The 18,903-nt window shown below is 44.5% G+C and overlaps 1 pseudogene; it reads left to right on the top strand.

Annotated features, from left to right (window-relative positions):
* LOC148775481 (ankyrin repeat domain-containing protein 26-like) overlaps positions 1–18,796 on the top strand; it is a 221,217-nt pseudogene extending 202,421 nt beyond the window's left edge.
* Positions 18,797–18,903: the final 107 nt, after the last annotated feature.

The raw sequence follows: 18,903 nt of genomic DNA, 5'->3' as shown, positions 1-18,903 counted from the left end.
AGATCTTTATCATCCAAAAGGAATCATCTGTGAAAGATTGTTATTAATTTTTTTCTATTTTATATAAACAAAATCTTCCCCTTTTCCCCGCAATCTATAAACAACTATGAAGTTAATACGATGTGATATTTCACAGTAACTTACAAAATCATAGGTACTCACGAAGGTACTATCAACTACAATCATCAAGGAATGATCAAATCCTTTTCAGTATAGCCTAAGTGTTTGTAAATTCACAATTATGTGATTTTTGAAAATCTATGTCTGATAGAATTAACATAAGTAGTCATCTGCATATTCAATTATATAGGAATATGACACTTCAGAACCAGTGAACAAGCCCTTCCCATAAAACTATGTATGAGCAGAAGTATTATGTACAATTAGTTTACTGTAATAGTTTAAAGATAATGTCATACATTCAATAAGCTTTCTAATATTGGAAATGCAAACAAGATTAAATAAACACGTCCTCCGCTGGCTCATTTCCAACAGCATACACACTCGAGAAGCTCCCCTCTTAACATAAAACAAGAAACTCCTTTCAACTCCACATGCCTCTTCAATTACCATCCAGTTCTTCATTGCCTGTCCCAATAATATTCCCTATGGAGCTTACGTGTATTCACTACAGTCCACCATCCAAGTGGACTATCTACTGAGACGAATTCCGGCCAAAGGCACAGGTCCTCTCCTTAACCTTTCTGCAGTGTTCATCCAGCAGAGCTGAGGATTCTCTTCTCTTGGCCTGTATACTATATTATGCTGCTCTATTTCCAGAAGAGGTATTCAGTGCTAATATTTCTTCCCCTAGAAATAAAAAATCTGTCCCTGTTACCTGGCATCATCCTGTTCCACTTTCCTTAAAATGCTGTCATCATTCACGTGCAGCAGACCACCAGGCAGTGAATCGGTCTTTCCAAACATTGGTGCAATCACACATTCCTCCTGTGTCCATTTGCCATTGTTCTTTTTCTCTATTTCCTTCCTGGGCACGCCAGGATTGCTACTTTTAAAAAATCCACAAAAAAGCCAATGTTTTCAAATAATTCAACTAATAAAGAATAAAAAAACAATTCTTGTAAAATTCCAACTCTTACCCATCTTAAGTCATTGATTAATTCACAAAACAGTTATGAAGTACCAACCATATGCAAGAAAACAAATTCTTCCTTCAAACAGATACACAATTACGATACAATATGATATGTAAGAGTTGACATATGAAAGCGATAAGTGAAATAAGGAACGCTTTACAGAAGAAGTGAAGAGAGGAGGTCAAAAGGAGGAGAAAAGCGAGAAATCATTCCACTGGGAGATTAGAATGTGAGTACACAGGTCAGGCACACAGCATCTAGGTTGTTTCCTAGGAACTGGGAAGGAAAAGTTCTAAACACATGAAAGAAAGTAGAGAGATGCATCTGGAAAGACATTGGGAAAAACCTCAAGGGCTACACTGAAGACCTGGAGTCCACTGGCTAAACACAATGATTCTTAGACACAGCAGCCATAATTAGATTATACTATAGTTTTTGTTTTGCTTGTAAATACAGTTAGAAAACACAAGACCAGGAGCTGACTGTGGCTCAGATCATGAACTCCTTATTGCCAAATTCAGACTTAAATTGAAGAAAGTAGGGAAAACCACTAGACCCTTCAGGTATGACCTAAATCAAATCCCTTATGATTATACAATGGAGTCAGAAACAGATTTAAGGGACTAGATCTGAGAGTGCCTGATGAACTATGGACGGAAGTTCCTGACATTTTACAGGAGACAGGGATCAAGACCATCCCCTAGGAAAAGAAATGCAAAAAAGCAAAATGGCTGTCTGGGGAGGCCTTACAAATAGCTGTGAAAAGAAGAGAAGCGAAGAGCAAAGGAGAAAAGGAAAGATATAAGAATCTGAATGCAGAGTGACAAAGAATAGCAAGGAGAGATAAGAAAGCCTTCCTCAGGGATCAATGCAAAGAAATAGAGGAAAACAACAGAATAGCAAAGACTAGAGATCTCTTCAAGAAAATCAGAGATACCAAGGGAAATTTCATGCAAAGATGGGCTCGATAAAGGACAGAAATGGTATGGACCTAACAGAAGCAGAAGATATTAAGCAGAGGTGGCAAGAATACACACAAGAACTGTACAAAAAACATCTTCATGACCAAGATAATCATGATGGTGTGATCACTCACCTAGAGCCAGACATCTTGGAATGTGAAGTCAAGTGGGCCGTAGAAAGCACCACTACGAACAAAGCTAGTGGAGGTGACGGAATTGCAGTTGAGCTATTTCAAATCTTGAAAAGTGATGCTGTGCAAGTGCTGCACTCAACATGCCAGCAAATTTGGAAAACTCACCCGTGGCCACAGGACTGAAAAAGGGCAGTTTTCATTCCAATCCCAAAGAAAGGCAATGCCAAAGAATGCTCAAACTACCACACTAGCTCAAACTAGCCCTCATCTCACACGCTAGTAAAATCATGCTCCCAAATTCTCCAACCCAGGCTTCAGCAATATGTGAAACGTGAACTTCCAGATGTTCAAGCTGGTTTTGCCATTCTCCCAAATCAACCCACCCTCGCCCTCTCCCACAGAGTCCGAAAAACTGTTCTATACATCTGTGTTTCTTTTGCTGTCTCGTATACAGGGTTATTGTTATCATCTTTCTAAATTCCATATATATGCATTAGTATATACTGTATTGGTGTTTTTCGTTCTGGCTTACTTCACTCTGTATAACAGGCTCCAGTTTCATACACCTCATTAGAACTGATTCAAATGTATTCTTTTTAATTGCTGAGTAATACTCCATTGTGTATATGTACCACAGCTTTCTTATCCTTTTGGCTGCAGATGGACATCTGCAAGCTGGTTTTAGAAAAGGCAGAGGAACCAGAGATCAAATTGCCAACATCTGCTGGATCATGGATAAAGCAAGAGAGTTCCAAAAAACATCTATTTCTGTTTTATTGACTATGCCAAAGCCTTTGACTGTGTGGGTCACAAGAAACTGTGGAAAATTCTGAAAGAGATGGGAATACCAGATCACCTGACCTGCCTCTTGAGAAACCTATTAGAAGTAGACATGGAATAACAGACTGGTTCCAAATAGGAAAAGGAGTAGACCAAGGCTGTATATTGTCACCCTGCTTATTTAACTTATATGCAGAGTACATCATGAGGAACGCTGGGTTGGAAGAAGCAGAAGCTGGGATCAAGATTGCCGGGAGAAATACCTCAGATATGCAGATGACACCACCCTTATGGCAGAAAGTGAAGAGGACCTAAAAAACCTCTTGATGAAAGTCAAAGAGGAGAGTGAAAACGTTGGCTTGAAGCTCAACATTCAGAAAACTAAGATCATGGCATATGGTCCCATCACTTCATGGGAAATAGATGGGGAAACAGTGTCAGACTTTATTTTTTTGGGCTCCAAAATCACTGCGGATGCTGATTGCAGCCATGAAATGAAAAGACGCTTACTCCTTGGAAGGAAAGTTATGACCAACCTAGATAATATATTAAAAAGCAGAGACATTACTTTGCGAACAAAGGTCTGTCTAGTCAAGGCTATGGACCTAAAGAGCCTCTTGATAAAAGTGAACGAAGAGAGTGAAAAAGCTGGCTGCAACTAAACACTGAAAAAACTAAGATCATGGCATCCGGTCCCATCACTTCATCGCAAATAGATGGGGAAACAGTGAAAACCATGACAGACTTTATTTTCTTGGGCTCCAAGTCAATGCAGATGATGACTCAAGCCATGAAATTAAGATGCTTGCTTCTTCCAAGAAAACTATGACAAACCTAGACAGCATTATTAAAAAGCAAAGACTTACTTTATCGACAAAGGTTCATCTAGTCAAAGCTATGGTTTCTCCAGTAGTCATGTATGGATGTGAGAGTTGGACAAGTGGTGGAAAATTCCATACTGTGGAACATTTTGCCCTTCTTATTAGAGGTTTGATAAACTTCAGAGATAGTCATATATTCTATCCAGTGCTCAGATCTTTCCAATAGATTCCTATCTCAGCGAAAAATTGAGGCCATTCCCTGTGGCTTATCTATTTTGTATCTAGTAGTGTGCCTCTGTCAATCCCAAACTCCTAAGCTATCCCTCCTGCCCACCTTTGCCCTTGGCTAACCACAAGGACCACCATAGCACAGGGAACACTACTCAATATTCTGTGGTCACCTACGTGGGAAAAAGGATCTAAAAAAGATTGGATATATGCATTCATCTAACTGAATCAACTTGCTGTACATCAGGAACTAACACAAAATTGAAAATCAAGTACATTCCAACATAAAAGAAAAATGAAATTTAAAAAATGAGGTTTCTCCCATGGCCTTCAAGGAGCCTCGATAACCTGGCCTCCACCTGCCTCTGGACCGCAGCCCCTACAGCCGACTCCCTGACTCACTCCATCCCTGCTGCTCTCAAATCCTGCCGCCGCCCTTCAGTCTTGGTGGACACGCGCATATCCAAACGATAGTAGTTCATCCTCAAAAGGAGAATTCTCCAAGCCAGGCTTCAACACTATGTGAAACACGAACTTCCAGATGTTCAAGTTGGCTTTAGAAAAGGCAGAGGAACCAGAGATCAAATTGCCAACATCCGCTGGATCATTGAAAAAGCAAGAGAGTTCCAGAAAAACATCTACTTCTGATTTATTGACTATGATAAATCTTTTGACTGTGTGGATCACCACAAACTGTGGAAAATTCTTAAAGAGATGGGAATACCAGACCACCTGACCTGCCTCCTGAGAAATCTGTATGCAAGTCAGAAAGCGACAGTTAGAACTGGACACGGAACAACAGACTGGTTCAAACTGGGAAAGGAGTACATCAAGGCTGTATACTGTCACCCTGCTTATTTAACTTATATGCAGAGTACATCATTAGAAATGCTGGGCTGGAGGAAGCACAAGCTGGAATCAAGATTGCCGGAAGAAATATTAATAACCTCAGATATGCAGATGACAACAGCCTTATGGCAGAAAGTGAAGAAGAACTAAAGAGCCTGTAGAGGAAAGTGAAAGAGGAGAGTGAAAGAGTTGGCTTCAAACTTAACATTCAGAAAACTAAGATCATGGCATCCAGTCCCATCACTTTATGGCAAATAGGTGGGAAAAGAGTGGCTGACTTTATTTTCTTGGGCTCCAAAATCACTGCAGATGGTGACTGCAGCCATGAAATGATAAAAACGCTTACTCCTTGGAAGGAAAGTTCTGACCAACCTAGACAGCATATTAAAAAGCAGAGACATTACACTGTCCTTCTAGTCAAGGCTATGGTTTTTCAAGTAGGCATATATGGATGTGAGAGTTGAACTATAAGAAAGCTAAGCGCAGATGAATTGATGCTTTTGAACTGTAGTGTTGGAGAAGACTCCTGAGAGTCCCTTGGACTGCAAGGAGATCCAACCAGTCCATCCTAAAGGAAATCAGTCCTGAATATTCATTGGAAGGACTGATGCTGAAGCTGAAACTCCAACACTTTGGCCACCTGACGCGAAGAGCTGACTCATTGGAAAAGACCCTGATGCTTGGAAAGATTGACGGTTGGAGGAGAAGGGGACGACAGAGGATGAGATGGTTGGATGGCATCAACGACTCGATGGACTTGGGTTTGGGCGGACGCCGGGAGTTGGTGATGGACAGGGAGGCCTGGCGTGCCGCAGTCCATGGGGTCATAAAGAGTCGGACACGACTGAGTGACTGAACTGAACCGAACTGATGTTGGGAAAGATTGAGGGCAGGAGGAGAAAGGGACGACAGAGGATGAGATGGCTGGACAACATCACCAACTCAATGGATATGAGTTTGAGTAAACTCTAAATGTTGGTGCCGGACAGCGAGGCCTGGCATGCCACAGTCCATGGGGTCATAAAGAGTCAGACACGACTGAGGGACTGGACTGAACTGAATGAATTGAAAATGAGAATTATGAGCAAATTGTTTGCAAAAATGTTCTAAGTAAACCATAAATAGCAGATGGAAGAGTAAATCAAGAAGTGTTTTGGTAAAGCTCACCACTAGAGACCCTAATTATGAGTGAATGACAAGTCGATGCCTTTGAACAGTTGACAGGCTATAAGAATAAATGATTCAAGGCTGAGATATTTCCAAAATTGACATGAAGAAAAATAAAATTATCCCAAGAAATATGACAAATACCAGCAATAAACACCACCACTTGCTAGCTTTAAAAAAAATACATCTGATACCTAACCTATACAGCTACCCCAAAAAAGAGCCTTAGCTCTGTACATATCTAAACGGATTAAACTTTGTAAAAATTTTTTCCTTGAGAATATGCTACTGTTCTATCACTGTAATAGTCCACTACAAGAATTATACCTATTGACAGCTGCACGAAGCACTTCTACAAACATCCATTAACTCGTTAGCTATAATGAGTCCAGAAAGGAAGAAGCTAGAAACATAAGCACGCTGCAGGCTTTTCACCAGGTCTTCTGACCCTACTAGTCCTCTTGCATCAAACCACACTCACTGCTCTAGAACAAACAGCAACACAAAACAAGCCTCCACCTTCACTCATGGTGCAGACACTCATGGGAGATGGGTAAAATTTAGAGAGTGCTTCCTAGACAAGCATGAGATTATCTGCTGCTGCCATAACTTTCAATAATTTTTTGTAGTGTTTAAGATAGTAAGACAGGGCGAAAGACAACGAAACACACTTACTGTCACTAAATACATGTTATGTCGCATCCATCACTGTTTCCAAAAGTCCCTTGCACTGAAATAGGACACTACACAGAGTACAGTGCTGCTTTTCTCACGAGAATGGCATCCACAGCACAGCCTCTGAACCGCCCAGATGCTCCCTCCTCACCATCAGCGGGAGTTACAAACCACCCCAATGACCCATCAAGGAAGGAAATCACTGCCAAAAACTAAGTATCTATTGCTAGTAGCAAGAGGCATGGTTTTCCTTGAGGGGGAAGCAGAGGAGGCGGGACTTGTAGAAGTTTATCCTGAAGAAGTTACTTTTTAAAGTGCTCAAAAATGCTTTTACAACTGATCTTGCAGTTTTTACAAATTGGAAATCTGTAAATGATGTGCAAAGGTCGGTGACAGGGCACTGGTTAAAGACATGACAGTGGAGCCGAGACGGACGCTGGTTTAGACACTGAAGGCAAGGACGTGCTAGAGTGACGCACACGCTCACTCCAGAGCAGAGGGACCTGGGTGTGGAGCGCAGTCGATGGGGGAGCACACACCGTCCTCCTGGCCTAAAGCCCAATCGGAGGAGGATGCTGGCTCCTCCGATACAGCTGCAAGAATTTCGAGGTCAATTCCTTTGGAAAATATTAAACGCCTCTCCTTGGATGAGCTCATCGTATGTCCCTTCCTGACCGCTGTAGACAAATGGATCGGAATTACAAATGTTACTTTATCCGACACATGAAAAATGTCATCCCGCCTCAAAATATAGATGTATAGGCTTCCACAAACCTCTATACTTTCTGTGGTACATACGCTTCCTTTATAAAATATATACATACACAGATACATACACACACATACATGACTACAGAAAATACCTCAGAGTTCATTTCCTTATTAGCCATTTCTTTCTGCTTCTGTTTGGCAAGCTGATTGGCCAGGATTCCCTCCTGTAAGATTCTTGCATTCCGTTCTCCAGAAAGCTGCTTCTGAGTGTCATATGTCGCTCTTCCATAACCTGGAGAGACACTATATGAAGTTTTTGGGCCCATATCATTAAAAGAAAAAGAGAAAACAGTTAAAAGCTTAGAATATACCATGAAATAAAACTGTTTAAAGGAAGTAGCCTTTTAAAACATGAGGAACTTTATCCCATGTGATTAACTCGGACCTTAATTTAAATGTCTGCTAAATTTATCACAGAGCAAAAACATGCAGATATAGTATTGTGAAAGGAAATTTCTTTACAAAGCATTTAACTAGTTCCTTCACAGTCTCAAGGCAAGTTATCCTCTTTCTTAACATTAAAAAAGCCAAAATTAATAGATGGACTGGAATTAAGAAGATTACTTTGTCTAATGGATCAAAAGTGCCAATCATTATGTTAATAATTAAGCTCAAGTTACATCCATTCCTCGGAGAAGGCAATGGCAACCCACTCCAGTACTCTTGCCTGGAAAATCCCATGGACGGACGAGCCTGGTAGGCTGCAGTCCATGGGGTCGCTAAGAGTTGAACACGACTGAGCGACTTCACTTTCACTTTTCACTTTCATGCATTGGAGAAGGAAATGGCAACCCACTCCAGTGTTCTTGCCTGGAGAATCCCAGGGACGGCGGAGTCTTGTGGGCTGCAGAGTCGGACACGACTGAAGCGACTTAGCTTCAGCAGCACATCATTCCTCCACTCAGAAAACACATACAGAGCATCGACTAGAAACCAAGAATGGCAAGAAACGCATCACTTAAACTCTGCATGTCACAGCTCATACCTAGGTTGAAATAACATTTTGTTTGAAATCTAAATAATTCATATTAAATAAGAGGCTATTATAAATAATACAGATGAAACGGTGTTAGAAATTTGAAAGTTTCACCAACGATTACTCTACCTGATTCAGATCATTTCTCCGTCTTCAGTTCCATCGAGTGCTCTGACAGGGAGTTCAAGCTGCTGTTTCATTTCAGCTTCTTTACTACATTGGTCTTCCTTTCTTCTTAACTGCTCCCTATTTTTTTCATATAACATATCAGCATTGCTTCTATTCTCTTCTTCTTGCATAAGGTCAATCTGCAAAATTTAGAGCTCTTTTCAAAAAAAGATGAGACTATTCGCTGCTGCAGTAAATTTCATTCCCTCTTCGTAATGTTTAAAATAGTAAAATGGGGGGAAATACAATGAAGAACACTTAAGAATGACCACTGTTTTCCTGCAGAGGGTTAAGAATAAAACAGCATAAATTTTTTTTTCTTTTCTGTCTTGAGAAAAATGGCTACTTCATACTTCTGTGGGTGGGAATGAAAAGCAATCTAAACTTTCTTAAGAATAGTTTACAAATATGGATCAAAGACCATTTCCAAACGTTCTCATACTTTAACCAAATAATACACTATTACTAAAGAAAATGAATTCAAAATAATTAGAAATGTAGAAATGAATCTGTAGAACAGATGTTCCTTGTTGTATTAAACATTAAGCCAGAAAAGTGAAAAACAACTGAAAGTCAATCTGTTGAATCATGAATGAGGTTTCTGTTATGGTGGACTTCTGTATAATCATGAAAACGATGATTTCTAAAAAATATACATTAAGTCATTAGAAGCATTCACTGTTAAGACCTTATATTATTTCCATGAATTTCACACTCCACAATACTAACAACGTGTTCTCCCCTGTAAAATCCCAGAGGGCAAGTTAAAAATTATAACACAGCTACGTCTCTGCAGTATTAAAGTAAATAACAGTTCAAATACTTCATTAAAACTAGGATGTGCAGTACCTCTAGCTGCCGAGCTCTCGCTGCCACTCCACTTTCTGATCCCTAAGTGTGACTCACCTCTTTTCTTTGGGACGGTTCTTTCTGAAGCTCACCAACCTTATTCTTGAGTTTTTTAATTTCTCCTCTGAGTAGGTCACAGTGGCTTGTTTAAAGTTCCATTCATCTTTCACACCAAACCATTGCATCCCGAAGTTTCCACAAGCTAACACAATCTGCAGCAGGAAGAAAACACAGAGAAATAGAAACACACTGATGTGAGCAATTTCTGAGCATAAAGGATGCGCCTTTCACGTTCACGCCTCCATACACTGAGCAAAGACTGAGTGTCGACCACGTGGAAGACAGTATCCTAAGCTCTCCAGATAAAACAGACGACCCTGGCTCTTGTTTAGCTTGCAGTCTAGTAGAAGAGAAAGAGAAATACAATAATCACAAACATGTAATCATTATAAATTCAGGTACAGCGAGGACGACCAGAGGCTCAGCGGATACACTCTCTGTCACCGTCTTTCAACACAAAACATATTTCCAAGATGCACAGCACCGTGATATATCCGCAGCTCTAGAGCAGTGCTAGACAAGGTGAGCGTGCATTACCACACGATACACAAACAGGCTCCGTATTCATATTCACACCACGGTCCTCGCTTTACACCTCAAGCCAAGTGGTTCCACTTGCAATGTGCAATTCTTAGAGTAAAGACATCACCATCCTGGGAAGCACTTTCAGATGACTGAGTGAAGTCACTCAGGTAGCTCACGGCATTAATCTGTGCTTTGACCTACACATAAATAATCCTGTTTCACAGTGTCCTTAAACTATTGATAAAATATACTAACTGTACAAAGGTGATAATAAGCTCGTCATTAAATGAAAACCAGACACTTCTTAAAAGGACAGATTTTTATCAAAACGATAATGTGGTCAATAGTGTTTCTAAATTAAGTTCTCCAAGTGTATGTCTCTACAACAAATGAAGATTTTCTGCTTTGCCACTATTCCTTTTACAAAATATTTTTTCCTAGGATAATATTTTTTATAATTAACTTTTGTATTATACCGTGTTCTTCTCATTAGATGTTTTCTTATGCAGCTCTAAAATGACAAATGATTCTTTTCAGGCTAATATTAAATACTTAAAAATACAAACAATACCTAAACTTTGGCTTTTTACATAAAACCGTTGCAATGGCAAGTAATTTTTTACTGAAGGATTAAATAATAAATAAGAGTAGCATTAATGGACAAAGAAAATACATGAATAATACTCATAAAGCAATTAATTCAGGTCAAAGGAAAAACGTAACTTTCCTTGTGTTGTTTGATAGGAAGCAGTATACCAGGGTTTTGGGGTGTTACCATTTTCAATAAGAACTACCTTTTACGGCAATAAAACCTATGCAGGAGGTAAAGAAACCCATTTTTAAGAAAACCATAGTAACCATGATATTAGCCTTCTGAGGACTTCCTAGGCAACTGCTATGCATTATTATAAGCACTCGACATGTCCTAAGGCATTTTTAATCCTCACAGTAATTCTCGGAGATAGGCAATGCATTAGGCCCTCTACATAGGGAGAAATGGAGCACGGAAAGGCTGAGGATCTTGCCCAGGCCCACACAGCAGGTCACCAACAGACCCAGAATTCAAACCCAGGAAATCTGGCCTCAACACTGCGGTGCCAAAACAAGCTGAGAACGTAAGATGTATGGCAAAACCAACCAATATAATATTGCAAAATAATTAGCCTCCAATAAATATAATAAAAAAATAAATAAGTCCTTCTAAGTCATATGATAACAGATGAATCTGTATCATTCTTCCATGTCTACCGATAACTATAAATAATAATTTCTGAATCTTAACATATTTCTAAACAAATCAAACATCTTTCCATGGAGGCAATATTGGATATCTACTTGCAATAAAGACTCGCTTTTTGTAAAGAAATTCATCAACAGGCATTCATGGAACCATTCTGCTGTTTCTTCCTGCATCTGACATGCACTTATTGAGCAGACAACATGTGTTAACGACACTCTAAGTGTGGGAAGGATGGTTTTAGTAATTTAGAACTTTATGATCCAAAGATGATAATTAATGAAAGATTGTCAACAGTTTTTTCTACTGAATATAAGCAAAAATTTCCCCTTTCCCCAGGAGTCTATAAACAACATGAAGTTAATATGCTGTGATGTTTCAGAGTACCTTACAAAACTGTAGCTACTCATGATGATACGATCATCCAGAATTATCAAGGAATGATTCAATCCTTTTCAGTATAGCCTAAGTATTTGTATATTCAAGATTCTATAATTTTTAAAAATGTGTGACAGAATTAATTGAAGTAATCATCTGCATATTCAATTACATAAGAATATTACACTTCAGAACTAATGAACAAGTCCTTGCCATAAAACTATACATGAACAGAAGTATTATGTACAATTAGTTTACTGTAATAGTTTAAAGTTAATATCATACAATCAATAAGCTTTCTAATATTGGAAAAGGAAACAAGATTCAACTCAATAAACACCTCCTCTGCTGGCTCATTCCCAACAGCATACATACGCTAAAAGCTCCCCTCTGAATATAAAACAAGAAACTCCTTAGAACTCCAGTGAACAGACACGGATCATCAACTTGCAAATGCCTGGCTCTTTGACAAGTCTCATTACTGAGGCTCAACTAGGAGAATCCCAACCTGAAAAATCTGAAAACAAAGTCTCCATTAGAATGTGAGTAAGAATACAAGTCTGACTACCTCCTACAAACTCTTATTTCAGAGAATCACTTCCACGTCCTCCTCTGCCCTCAAACTCACTACTCCTTCACAGCTTACTCTGTCTTACACGTCACTGCCATTCATGAAGAGCTGCTAACTAGTGTCTCATCATTTCTACTTTTTACTTTTCTAGTATTACTTACCTCGATTCACTCAACCTGTTCCCTATTCTGTATTCCATAAGAACTTGAGGAATAATTTAATTGCCACAGAATTATTAGATAATAAAAATCTTGCATGATTCAAACTCAGTGTAGTATTTATTGAAAATATTCTAGTGTTTAGGGGATGAACCCTATTAATCTGTTTTGTTTCAAAAGTTGGTTTGCTACATCATGCAAATGCTTCAGATGATTTCAGTGAAACAACTGCCAAAATATCAGCTATCTTAAAAAAAGAAAAAAAAAGCCAATGCCTTCCATATTCAAATTAATCTACTTCGAATAACAAACACCAGTACAACATACAGGTGATGCCTGAGAGTTGCTTGGAGTGGCTGGGGTTTCCCCTACTTCTAGCACCACCACCCTTCTCCCCCACCCCCAGGATTCTCTGGAGCAACAAGGATCTTCTTCTCTCTTTTCAGTGTAAATACACTGAAGCCATCGAGAAGGAATTCTCTCAAGTGTCCTCATCAACTCCAAATCACCTCCCTAAGGACTTCCTTTCTTCCCTTCCTCCTTTCGCCAGATTCTCTCCTCTCCAAAGGGTAATCTCAGGATCTGTGGTCTGAACTCTTCCCCCTTCACATTCCTTCTATGGATCATCTCTCCCCTTCTTTCTCCCTCTTTGCTTAGCAATGGTATCTTACACCTGAAATTGCTACTTCAACTCCTTGCTTCCCTCTGTCTATAAACACGCTCAGGAAGAAACACAAAATAATGCTTTTCCTTGATCCTGTTCTGTCCTGCACTACCCAATGCTCCTCTTCCAGATTTCTCTAAAGGCAAGGCTACACCCTTGCTACTCAGAGAGCTTGTTAGAAACACGGGATCTCACACCTCCTGCTCAGCAAGTGCACTTCCCACAAGGCCCCCGTTCCGTTCCGTTCCGTTCAGTCACTCAGTCGTGTCCGACTCTTTGCGACCCCGTGGACTGTAGCCTACCAGGCTTCTCTGTCCATGGGATTCTCCAGGTAAGAATACTGGAGTGGGTTACCATCTCCTTCCCCAGGGGATCTTCCCGACCCAGGGATCGAACCCGGGTCTCCCGCATTGGAGGCAGACGCTTTAACCTCTGAGCCATCAGGGAAGCCCCCAGGCAACTAATTCAAACGTGAGAAACTCTGGTCTACACTGAGTCTGCTTCTACATGACTTCAACTTCACTTAGTCTTCTGAAATCTTAGCCTCAACTTACCCTCCGGAGAAGGCAACGGCAACCCACTCCAGTACTCTCGCCTGGGAAATCCCATGGATGGAGAAGAATGGTGGGCTGCCGTCTGTGGGGTCGCAGAGTCGGACACGACTGACGCGTCTTAGCAGCAGCAACTTACCTTCACTCTACCGCCACTTTGGAGACACTTCCCTCCAAACTGAAACTGCAATAGAAGCTGGAAACTTTCCAGTGGACACTGTATCAGGCTGTAGGTTCCTTGGTCTCCTCATCACGGCCCCTGGTCTCTCCGTCTTTCCAGTTCTCGTTTTGGCCTACGTGACACCATCCTACAAAGCGGCAGCATCTCCTATGACATCAATTCGCACACATTTACAGCTGAGTACCTATGCCCGTGATCCTGCACAGAGGCTAACACACAGCTCTGCGTGCCCAGGGACCTCAATCCTGAATGCCTTCTAACAGACAGGAAAACAAGAAGATGGGGAAAACGCTGCTGTTCTTCTCGGACAAGCTCACTTCCAATTCATCGCCCATGTCAAATACTCTCCCTTTTTCTAAAGACCTATCTTATTTCTTGCCACCTTCCCCCATAGACCGGTGCTTCCTTTTCCTTCATTGCCTCCCTGTACCCTATGCCTCTCTCATCCTTCATTCCCTCTTTCCTCTTATTTCTCAACCTTCCTGAGGTTGTAGAGTATCTTCAATCAGAACTAATAATTTTTTCTTGCGGCCATGGATCACACTGACCAGGGATCGAAACTGCACCCCCTGCATCGGACAGTCTTAACCGCACAGAGTCTTAACCATCGGACCAGACCTCCAAGGAAATCCAGGAGCTCATAATTTAGCTCCTTAAATGGCATTCTCAATTTAATCTGTGGCTGACACCTGTTAAGATACACTATTTCCCCCCCTCTACTTTTTCCTCACTAGCATCCGACAGGTCATTTGCTTTGGCTATGAGAATATGTCAGCAGTCCCATTTTAATTCAACGTTCTGTCAAATGACTTTTCGATCAAATCCAGTTCTTACCTTCCTCTTGTCCATGTCTTTTTTTCCTCTTTGACCAGCAGCTCCAGATAAACGATCCACATACTTCTGTGGAAAGCTCTCAGAGATACTCTCTTAAAATTAATACGAACTTGCATGAAGATTTCCTAAACCCTTTCTAAGAAAATATCCTACTTTTAAAAACTGCCCACGGTTAACCCAGATAAGACAGGTTTTGCCAAGATCCCACAGCTGCTAAGTGTCAGAACCGGGATGCTGACTTCAGGCACCGTGCTGGATCACCAGGCAGCAGCCGCCTGCAATGAAGAGAGCAGGCCCTTCTTATCTCCTTCCATTGGTGCCACCTTCAAACAGGGCACCCTTACTTTCTGTTACTTCAAGTATGGCTGCCATAAAGGTACTCTGCACATCCAAAATGCTTTGTTATTATTAGCGTCAAAGTGAAAGTCGCTCAGTCGTGTCCAACTCTTTGCCACCCCATGCACTATATAGTCCATGGAACTCTCCAGGCCAGAATACTGGAGTGGGCAGCCTTTCCCTTCTCCAGGGGATCTTCCTGACCCAGGAATCGAACCAGGGTCTCCTGCATTGCAGGCAGATTCTTTACCAACTGAGCGATCAGCGAAGCCCTTGTTAGAACATCACTAAAGCAAACTGCTGTTGTCGTAAGCCCACATATTTATTGCTACCTGCCATGTTCTTGCATCTCTAGAAATGTTCCTTGCGGATCAACTTGACAAGCCTAATGCAGTAATACTTTCACGTTTCAAGCACTATCTTTTCAAGGCTGAAGTGGTAAAATAAAAAAACAACACAATTTAGCCTGTTTCTCTCTGACCCTCGCTAGCAGTTTTACACACACACATGTACGAAAGAAACATATGTTTGCTTGGGAGATTGGGACTGACACACACACACACTACACACTATTGTGTATGAAATAGATAACTAATGAGGACCTACTGCATAGCACAGGGAACTCAACATTCTGTAAGAGCCCACATGGAAAAAATGCTTTTAAAAAGAGCGGGTATACATATATACACAGCTCATTCACTCTGCTGCACACCTGATACACACACACACTACGGTAAATCAACTGCACTCCAATAAAAACGGAGGGAGAAGGGAAGGAAGAGACACAAACATTTGGCTATAGACTCACCTGGAATAATGCAGCAATGTTTAGATAAATGTCACTTCAGAACCCAAAGTGGAGGGTAGGAAAATCAGGATATTGTTAATATCCTCAAATTAAAATCAATTAGGAGCCCGGTGGTGGCGGGACGCACGCACTGTCTAAGCCCACCGCTGGCGCCGCGCAGCTTTCTCCGGGCGCCCCGCCGGACGCACGCGGAGGGGACCCGGGTTCCACGGCCAGCTGCCCGCCCCTCAGGCCAGACTGTGACCGCCCGCCCTCGCGGCTCACAGGGCCCCGGGGCGCCAGCGCGCGTTTCCCACCGACAGGCCCCGTTTCCGGCTCACACGCTCCAGGCTCAGCGGCTCAAGCTCGCGGCTCACAGGCTCCCGACTCACAGGCTCCCGACTCACACGATTACCTCCCGCGCTCCCCGCCGGCCGGGCTCCCCGCTCACACGACGCCCAGGCCCCAGTGCGCCGGGCCGCGCCCGCCGCGCTCTCAACCCCCGACGCCGGCCCGCGCCCCCCGCTCACACGACCCCCGACGCCGGCCCGCGACCCCCGTCACACGACCCCCGATTCAGGCCCGCGCCCCCCGCTCTCGCGACCCTCGACGCCGGCCCGCGCTCCCCGCTCTCACGCACGCCTTCGCCCGCTCCTGGCAGGCCCGGCAAGCCGCTCACACGCTGCCCTGGCCCCAGTGCGCCAGGCCGCGTTCGCCGCGCTCTCAACCCCCGACGCCGGCCCGCGCCCCCCGCTCTCGCGACCCCCGACGCCGGCCCGCGCCCCCCGCTCTCGCGACCCCCGACGCCGGCCCGCGCCCCCGCTCACGCGACCCCCGACGCCGGCCCGCGCCCCCCGCTCTCGCGACCCCCGACGCCGGCCCGCGCCCCCCGCTCTCGCGACCCCCGACGCCTGCCCGCGCCCCCCGCTCACGCGACCCCCGACGCAGGCCCGCGCCCCCCGCGCAGTCGCCCGCACGCACGCCCCCCGCGCAGGCGCACGCCCCCCGCCTCCCACACAAACCCCGTCCCCAGGCGCTGGCCGGAGCTCGCGCTCATGGGACACCTGCGCGCCGCCCGCCCTCGCAGAGGCCCGGCCTGAGCTCTCCGCACGGGGCCTGCGCCGTGTTCGGCGAGGAGGCCGTGAAGCGGCCCGGGAGCTGCCCCGCGCGGCCGAGGGGAGGCTGCCTGAGGCGGGCCGCCGTGAGCGAGGGCCCGGGCGGGCGTCGCCCGGGGCGCTACTCTGGGGCTGCACGGCCGCGAGCGGGACGGCGGCTGTGCCTGTTGCTCCACTCGGTGGCTGCGCGCAGGTCGGTTTCGGCGGCCTCCCGCGCGCGGGGGTCGCCGCCACTTCCTCAGCGCCCCCCGCTGCCCCGCGTCCTCGAAGCCTCTGCGCGCGCGGGCTGCGCGGTGGTCGACTCGCCCCGGAGACGCGCGGAGAGACCTGGAGACGGGCGGCTGGAGCTCAGGTGCGTGTTACACCGGGGAGGTGGGGACGGGGTCGCCCGGGCGTGAGGGCCGCGCCCTGAGGGCTGCGGTGAGTGCAGCCCCACCGGGGAGCCGGCCATGCAAACACCCTCCCGTCCCCGCCGGGGAAGGGCGGGCAGCAAGGGGGCTCTGGCGCGGGAAGGTCGCGCTTCACTCACAAGGCATTTCAGAGGAGCGTTGGGATTACTCTGTTTAGATAGCTGTCGCAGCGCTGGTGGCTCATCTGGTAAAGTATCTGCCTGCAATGGCGAGACCTGGGTTCAATCCCTGGCTTGGGACGGTCCCCTGGAGAAGGGAAAGGCTACCCACTCCAGTATGCTGGCATGGACTGTCACAAAGAGTCAGCCTTTGCAGAGTCAGACTGAGCGACTTTCAGTTAACTAATTAAGGGGCTCCCCCACTAATTAAGGGGCTGCCCTCATAGCTCAGTCGGTAAAGAATCTGCCTGCAATGCAAGAGACTCGGGTTCGATACTTGGGTTGGGAAGATCCTCTGGAGAAGGAAATGGCAACTCACTCCAGTATTCCTGCCTGGAGAGTCCCATGGACAGAGAAGCCTGGCAGTCTACAGTCCATGGGATTGCAAGAGTCGGACACGATTTAGGGACTAAACCACCACGCAGCCCTTTAGGGAATGGATGGGATAGAAGAAAGACTGGTTCTGAGTGGGTCATGATAGACAGCAGGAGAGATGGATGCGGTCCACAGCCCGGTCGGGGGTCACTGAACACCGCGTCCTGAGGCGACAGGACTTGTAGATACACGGACAGGGGTGGAGGGGAGAGGCGGAGCGGGGGAGGGAACAGGAGACCGCGTCTCTGGAGGCTTCTCTCAGGGAGCAGAGTAAACATCTGGCGGTCAGCAGGAAGAGCGTTTCGGTGAGTGTGTTTTGTTTTGAACCTTCAAGAGCACTTAGTCTGACTCTTGGGCCATTTAACAGATGGGGACGCTGAGGCACTGGAATTACGGATCAAGTTAAAGGGCTTGTCTGAACTTGCAGCTGTCACTTGAACAGTTTGTTCGGTTCCAGTGTGTTATTCTTGCAACTTCAGGCAGTTACCTTATCTAAAAAGTTAGGAGACCACAGTTCAGAGAAATCATTCGCAGTGGCTCAAGGTTTTCGGGTGAAATCGCCAGTCACTGATGCCCCACCGAGCTCCTTCCCCGGGAGCCACACACTGAGTGTGTGAATGACTCCTTCCCCGGGAGCCACATCCCACATCCCAGCATCAAGTCACAAATTAAGAAGTTTAACAGTGAAATTTTAATAATTTTCTGATTTTTCTTTATCCATACTGGGTAAGTTAAGGATTATATCAGTTTGCACGCATGTACCCTGACAGAAAAGACACCTGAAAACCAAATCAACCCAATTAATCCTCCACTCTTGCAGCTGCAAAAATTGCCTCAAGAACCAGAAATGAATAAGGAATGTGGTAGACAGGACAGACTACCCTAGGAGTGCTCTGCTTTCAGATGGCGGGGAAACCTGGACTCGGCACTGCGGGTTGGATCTGCCCTTTCCGGCCTCCACACACCCCCTCCGTCAGGTCACCATGTTAGTTTCAGACACTTTGTCAATCTCTATCAAAAATAAAGAATTAAGAACATTATCTAGATAGTGTCTTTGGATTCTTTAAAAGCTATTGAGATGTAATT

The sequence above is a fragment of the Moschus berezovskii genome, chromosome 15 (assembly GCF_049115385.1).
Source record: "Moschus berezovskii isolate FMDL1 chromosome 15, NW_MosBer_1.0, whole genome shotgun sequence".
NCBI classification, from domain to species: domain Eukaryota; kingdom Metazoa; phylum Chordata; class Mammalia; order Artiodactyla; family Moschidae; genus Moschus; species Moschus berezovskii.
This window is presented reverse-complemented; position numbering and strand designations above follow the sequence as displayed.